General features: G+C 53.5%; 1 long non-coding RNA gene across 1 annotated transcript; it reads left to right on the top strand.

The window, feature by feature from the left end:
- Window positions 1-2,455: 2,455 nt before the first annotated feature.
- LOC114629066 lies at window positions 2,456-6,934 on the top strand. The gene is made up of 2 exons (XR_003712595.1): window positions 2,456-2,530; window positions 6,058-6,934. It is a non-coding gene; the product is annotated as an uncharacterized LOC114629066 (long non-coding RNA).
- The last annotated feature ends 619 nt before the right edge of the window (window positions 6,935-7,553 follow it).

Genomic DNA, 7,553 nt, shown 5'->3' with positions numbered 1-7,553 from the left:
TATGTCTGCAGTGCTCTGGCCCGGACGCAGGGCGCCCACGCAGTCTGCGTGCGCTTTTGTTTACTTCCATTAAAAGTTGGTTTTTAAAGCAATGCTTCAGTTGCTTCTGATTTCACCTCCAACAATATTGTCCCATGCTCTAGCCAGCCAGTCTGGCCAAACACCAGAGGGACAGCAAAGCTTCCTGTCCCTTGCTTTCCCTTGGCTACTGCCTTCACACACAAGTGACCAACCACATGGAAACTACTAAAGGTCCCCCTGAGCCCTGACTCTTTCAGGACTAGTATTGGCTCCTAGCTTCAGCCCTGCCCATGGTGGGCAGCTCTGGAACAGGGTACATCCTATTCCCTGGGATAGACCCCAATGGAGGATGTCTTTTTCCAATAATCCCCAAGGTACTCAGTCACCCTGCCAGGAGTATTAATCAGACTTTCTTGTGGTCTAACAAGAAGGTTCAGAAAAAGACATCTGAAGGTTTGACAACAGTCAATAGTTTGGGGTGGTTCTAGACCATATCTGTTTCCAATTGCTTAGCTGCGACCAAGCCAGGTCAATCTGGCCCAGAGGGCAGCTGCAGCTTGCCTGGTCTAGATTTCCTCTGCTCCTCAGAGCGGAAGTGGAGGTGCCACTTGGCCGTTAAGACAGCTCGACTTTCTCCCTCAGCCCTACCAGACTGTCGGACATTGGCCGTTTGGTGATAATACGCATACGCTCGGAGTGTGCCTACATCTGCCCAGTCCCGTCCCGGGACCCCGCGGGAGCCCTCAGGTGGGGACATCACTTCCTTGGCACTAGTGAAACACGCGCACACACACACACACACACACACACACACACACACACGCACACACACGCGCGTGCGTGTGCTTTTCCAGCAAGTTCTACACTCACAGTGGCCACCATGACTTTTCCTTTGGCAGTCTCTTAAGCCCCATCATGGGCCTGGGCTGTGTGATCTGTGGGATATTCTGTACCCCCGCCCTCACTGTCTTAATTAGGTTTCTGTTGCTGTGACGAAACACCATGATCAACAAGCAAACAAGCAAACTGGGGGGGTGGAGGGTTGTTTTGTTTTGTTTTGGGTTTTTTTTTTTAATGGCTGTTCATCAACAAAGGAGGTCAGGACTGGAACTCAAGTGGGTCAGGAACCTGGAGGCAGGAGCTGAGGCAGAGGCCATGGAGGGGTGCTGTTGACTGGTTTGTTCCTCGTGGCAGCTCGCTCAACCTGCTTTCTCATAGAACCCAGGACCACCAGCCCAGGGGTGGCACCACCCACAGTGGGTTGGGCCCTCCTCCACGGATCAGGAATTGAGAAAATGCCTTACAGCTGGGTCTCATGGAGGCATTTTCTCAACTGAGGCTCCTTCCTCTCTGATGACTCTAGCTTGTGTCAAGTTGACACATAAAACCAGCCAGTACACCCATTTTTAAATACTCTCTGAGGCCTCCTATGGGGATTTTGTTCTTTAAACAGTGTCTTTTTTGATATTTCCTGTCATTAGCGGCCTCGTTTCATCATGGTTCCCCTTGTCTACCAGCAGGAACCCGAGAAGGGTGTGTTTGGGGGTCTTTTCCTCTCCTGCCAGATTTATTACCGTTAATCAATACCTGGTACCTGTTGGAGTTAACACCCGAAGTGCTGCCCAAGGACCCACCCACCCACCCACCCACCCTAGATCAATCACTTTGGAGAAAGAACGCAGCCAATGCCCTTTCTGTATAGCCTTGAGGAAGTAGCCATTTACCTTAACTAAAAGCTGCATCTCAACTTCACTTGCTGAGGAAGTGTGTAAGACGGTGAGGGGAGTGTCTCTCATCCCTCTCGGGTTAAATGGCAATACTGTGGGCCAGAGCATTGAGCTCATTATCCAGAAAAGTACAACTGGAGAAGAAAAAGTTCTAGAAAGCCCTGGGGATATTTTAGGACAGTGAGAAAAATAAGACAGACTCTGCTATTGAAAACAGTGACTTGTGGTTCTGTTACAAGTGTTTGCTTATCTCTGAATGGCTGCGGCACTGGTTAAGCTGCTGCTTATCTCTGGATGGGGGGCAGCATCCGTTAAGCTGCCTGGGGGTAGGGGCGGGGTTCTCTGGGGTTCCTCCTTCCTGTAGAAGTTCCAGTCTGGCCACACTCACTCAGCATCCTGCCGCCACAGGCCTGTGCATGTGTGAGACCCTCCATGCTGTCTAAAACCCAGCATGGTTTTTGTCTGTTTTTCTGCCACTTCTAAGCCTGACTATTGTCAGGTTCAGTGGCTTACATCCCTTGTTAGCCCAGGGTTTCTCCCCCTCTTCCCCCTCTCCCCCCACTTCCTCCTCTGACTGACTGCTGGCCCCCGCACTAGTCAGACCTACAGTTTGATGCTGAGTGGCCTGTTTTCCATTATTAGTGGGGGGAATGTCCTGCCTCCATTGGAGTCCCCCCCCCCTCCAGCAGCTGAGAGCAGTTTATCCAGCTTGCCCACTCGCTCTCAGAGGCCCTGTCTCTCTCATGTTTGGTGGGTACCAGGGATTTGGGATGCAGAGGATGGTAAGTAAGACACGAAATTCTGGTGCTGGGAAAGGCAGTTTGCTGCCATCAAGGGGAGGGGAAAAATGAAAGCAGCCCCGGGGGCAGGAGGGGGAACTGGGGGTGCAGGCTGAGAAGGGTTGGTCAATGCGGGCTGGCCTTTGCCATGTGTGGTTGGATCTGGAGGTTGGAACAGCTAGAATGAAGCTGAGAGCTGAAGAGAATGTACAGAGCCAAGCATCCGAGCACACTCTGGAGAGAGAGGGAGACTTGAGAGGCGTGATGACCCCCCCCACCTCCCCATGCAACTTCACGGGGTGCCGTGGAGGAGGAAGAGGGGGTGGGTATTGGGTCTTGGTAGCAGGGAGATGACTGAGCGACCTGATGAAAACCTCCCTCTACCTCCACTTTTTTCCAGCTCTCTGCAGCATGGGGCCTGCTGGCAGCATGGGGCCTGCTGGGACTTGTCTCCTGCTGTGCTTCAGCTCCTTCCTTTTGTCTATACCTCTCGGGTCCCAGTCACCTCCCTGTGCCAGCAGAAGCCTCTTGCCTGGGCAGCCTCTGGACATGCACTGTCCCCATTCCTCAATGAGACGAGACGGCGTCTCCCCGCTTGCCTCTTCGGCCCAGTAGACTCTCTCCAGATGTGCCTAGTCCTCAGCTGGTGTGGCCTCAACAGAGAGACTCAGACCCACCAGGCCTCCTAGAAAAGTACATGGCCAGTGGAATGCAGGAGGCCCTCATTTGCCCTGAGCCCGGGAAACCCTGTGACTTCGCTGATGAGCGCTGTGGTTGTTTGGAACTTGATTTTCTTGGGATCTGCCTACTTCTCACCTGTCCCCTTTACTGTTCGCAGTCCCCACCTCACAAGCCTCTCAGCTACACCTGGCACTTCTGTAGCCCATATTTTAGGTACCAATTTTTTTGTGCCCCATTTTGGGCACCGACTGTTCTGATGTCTTGAAGAGCTCCTCAGGCAACCTTCTCTCTTTCTAGCAAGATGATACACTCAAGCCCTGAGGACAAGGCTTGGCCCTCTCCTCCTCCCCCACCTCCTGGGAAATACACAAAGAAACTCAATGGTCATCAGAGATATACTGGCCCAAAGACTACCTGCCAGACACGGGAGGCTGAGGGCTCAGGCAGGACTAATTGGGCTACATAAGCCTGGTGTCTAATAGGGACAGTAGTGACAGGTGACAGGCAGCTCACAGGGGCTGGAAGACATGAGTTCTCCAAGGGAAAGGAAGGAGAAGCCTGGTGCTTAGGACCCTTGGGACCATAGGATGTGAGAAGGCTTAAGACGCCCAGAGGTGGGGTCAGAAATGGGGCAAAGGAGACCAGGCATAGTGGAAGACCAGGCTGCAGTGGAAGTGTACAAACATGAGAAGCAGGCCAAGACACAGCCCTCAAGAGGCTGCAGGCAGGCTAGGCTGTGGAATTTTGCATTAGGGGACTGTACAGACCCAGAAGCCCACTCCTACCCTCACTAGCTTAGCCCCGACATATGGTGCTACTGAAGTAGTTAAATGGGCCATTGGTAAAAAGGAAAGAGACTATTCCCCAGGCTCCCCCCCACCCCCCAGGGTCCACAGCCACGCTCCAGGAACACTCAGTTCCAGGGCAAGGTGAACTGGACAGCAGCTGGAGGACTACTCGTGTCTTCATCTTTCCCGCACCTTAGGGAGGAGTGCAGTGGGGAGTGGGGAGGACTCTATTGTGACCGCAGGGTCATGTGCATTTCCATTTAACTGAGTTCTGCTTAATCCAGGCTGAGGCTCACAGTAACGGGGAATGATGTGAGGGAGCCCGAGGAGCCCGAGGCATAGACGACAGCCTCCCTGTAAAGGCCGTCAGAGGAGTCCGCACAGCCAGTTCCCTAGGGAGCCGGCCTGCCCTCCCTCACCTGTTCATCCTTTGGGGCTCTTGTGACCTCCCTGTCTTCTTGTGAGATCTTATGTTCCTCCAACCCTGAGAGCTATAGATCAGTTCCCAGAGTAAAATACTGCCCCTTGGGACATAATTGTGGCTCTGCTAGCCTCCACGGCTTGCCCCACTCCCACCCCTGGCTACCCTGCCGTCCCAGTCTCCTTGTTTTCTTCATAGCACTTATCATTATCTGGACTCACCCCCCACCCTCTCCCCCTTGCTAGTTGTCTGTCCCCCACCCCCACCCCACCTCCTTGAAAGCTCCCCCGCAGGCGGATTTCTAGGGCAGGAGCTGTGTAGACAGGAACTCAATGAGTATTTGTTGAATGGATGAATGGGTGGATGACACCAGATGGGGCTCTCGGGCCGAGGGGGCACAGGAGGGAGAGGCCCGGATCAAATCTCCTTGATTCGCATCCCAGGACTGTCTGGTATTGTGGCTTGGGAGAGGGGTGCTTGCTGAGCCCTAGTAGAGAATGTTCTAGGCCATGGCTGGCCCTGCTTGTTCCCTGACAAATGGCTAGCTGCAAGCTTATGAGTTGGGATGGCTTCTCCTGTTTCATTTGGGCATGAGCCTTGAAGGTAGAGAAAGTTACCTCAAAATGGGTTTCCTCAGGCTAAGTGCCAACAGGTGGAGAAAGGGCTCCAGAGGCAGAAGAGGAAGAAGCATGGTCTCCCGGGCTGCCCGCCGGACTGGAAGGAGTAAGGTTTTGTACAGTGAACCCACGGGGCCCTGTGGGACAGTGGCTAGTCCAGCCGTGGGCAGCAGGACACCCAAAGATAGAGCTTTGTGTCAGGTGCAGGAATAAGTCTAATTATCCCATTCTGCCCCTGCCCTGGCTTTGGGGTGTTTGGGGTGGACAGTGGCCCCCCATCTCTTTCCAGCATGCAGTGACCAGTTGTAGCTCAAAGTAACAGTACCATCACTACCATCTCAGAAGTCCCACCCAGCCAGGATAGGGAGGTCAAAGGAACCCAAGGGATCCCAAGATCCTCCCTCCAGGGGATATAGGACCACAGGGGCTGGCAGTGGTGGGTGGCGGTAGGGGGCAGCACAGGGAAGGATGGGGTAGGACAATGGAAGGGAACAGAAATACAAAGTTAGGAATAAATACCTTTATTCCAAAGGTTGTTTTCTACAGATTGACGGGTAATACATTCACTGGTCTTCCCTGCACACTTGTTAGGGAGTGTGAATCTTTTTTGGGAAAGATCTCATACAGGCCTGGCCAGGAACATTTAGGCCAGAATGTATCTGCTAGGCACAATTCTACAAAGGAGAGAAAGGACTACCCCTCCTCCAGACTTGATGTCTGGGTATATCTACTCTGAGTGGAAAGACCAGCCACATGCCCTGTGGCATATCCAAAGAGCCCCCAAGCCGGAGCCCCAATAGCCTCTGTGCCCTGACATGCACGCTCAGAACACAGGGTGCCACGGCTTTGGACACCCCAGTTTTGCCTGTCAGGTGTGGAATTGTGTCTGCAGCCACCATACTGCTGTCTCCTCAGAGCAACTGGTGCATGGCACATGGCTTTTGCACAGGCTGCTCCCTTCAGTCACCTTCCTGTCCCCTGCTATGAAACATGGATCCAACCAATTAGGTTTCCTGCTTCCAGGCCTTGGGTTCCCGTCTTCCGTGCTGCACCTCCTGGGAGTCTGGGCCTGGAGCTCTCTGGCCAGTACCCTCTTCCGTTCACAGCTGCAACCACCTGCCTCGCCTGCTGAGCCCCTCTCCCTGACAGATCTTCAGCCGCAGCTGGTACCGGCTGCAGCGGGTTTTCCCCATTCCCTGGTAAACGAATATGAACTCTACCAATCTTAAACCACCTCTGTGCCGAGAACAGAGAAGAAGACCGTAAACAGGAGGGTCTGAGGGTCTGTGAGACTTTGATAAATCTCAACAGAGATCGTGAACACGAGTCCTCGACCAGAGAGGGCCATGGCTGGGGAGGCGGCCCTGGCGGCGGAGTTCTTCAGGGTCTGACATCTCCCAGGTCTCTGGGTTTTCTTGACCTCAGGACATCTGAGATCTAGTTTGTCCTGAATATTGTATGTGGGCTCACAAGCTGCAGGAAGTTGTGGGGGCTGGGTAGGGTCTGGGGCAGGAGGCTGAGAAGCCAGCTGTCCAAGATGACAGACACCTGAGGCAAAGAACTTGGTGGCTACATACTTATGTCAGCCACTGTGAAGCCAGGGACCTCCACAAGCAGAAGACTTAGCAAGGGGCCGACGTAAGCCTTAGCTAGGGGAGAGGGGCTTTGTAAATCGGAAGGAGCACCTTGAACTATTTTCAAGGAGAGACATTCACCCTGAAGGCTGACCCTGCCTGAGGCTCTGTCCACAGTAGCGGAACCCAAGCCAGTAATGGCAGTTTTGTAAGGAATTGGGAAATGGGTTTTCCAATGTGCAACATCACTACTGTTCTAGTTTCTGGGGATCGGTCTCTGTGCTTTGGGAGGCTCCATTAAATGAGAGTTGGGATGTGGTGAGACAGAAGGGTGTGTAAAAATTTTCACCAAGGCTAAACTCACTGGTGGTGCTTGGGACCCTGGCAGTGTAGAAAGACTCCCTGTTAGCATAGTGTGTGTGTGTGTGGGGGGGCAGCAGCGAAGGCAAGAACCTGCTTTGGGACGTGGGATGGACTTGCTAAGCTGCCCCTGGCTGAAGAACTTGGAAGCCTGCAGCAGGAAACTGGTTGGCAGGTTCTTGGCAATCATAGCACGGCTTTGGACTCCGCTTGGATGGCCAGACTTCTTGGTCTCTACAGAGGACTTGCAGTCTCCCAACCTAATCTCCTTGTGAAGAAAGACTGTGCAAGAGTGGGGGAGACAGTCTGCTTGGGACTGGAGGAGTCAGCAACTCGTCAGTTTCCATGTCAAAATGCCCCCTGAGAGCAAGCGCAGGCTCTGAACCCAGATGGAGCTGTGGGAGGTGCTGCTCTGGAGACAGTGAAACTGGCCAGGGGGAAAACTCAAAAGAGCCCTCAAACGTAGCTACATCCCACGATGGGCACACCTGGCTTTGGTTCTGAAGGAAAGCTGGCTCCTCCCTTCCCATCAGAAGTACGTTAAGAACCAGGCCCTGGATGAGGTCCTGGTGGAGAAGGGAAAGG

This window comes from Grammomys surdaster, unplaced genomic scaffold, assembly GCF_004785775.1.
Source record: "Grammomys surdaster isolate TR1022 unplaced genomic scaffold, NIH_TR_1.0 277, whole genome shotgun sequence".
Lineage (NCBI taxonomy): Eukaryota > Metazoa > Chordata > Mammalia > Rodentia > Muridae > Grammomys > Grammomys surdaster.
This window is presented reverse-complemented; position numbering and strand designations above follow the sequence as displayed.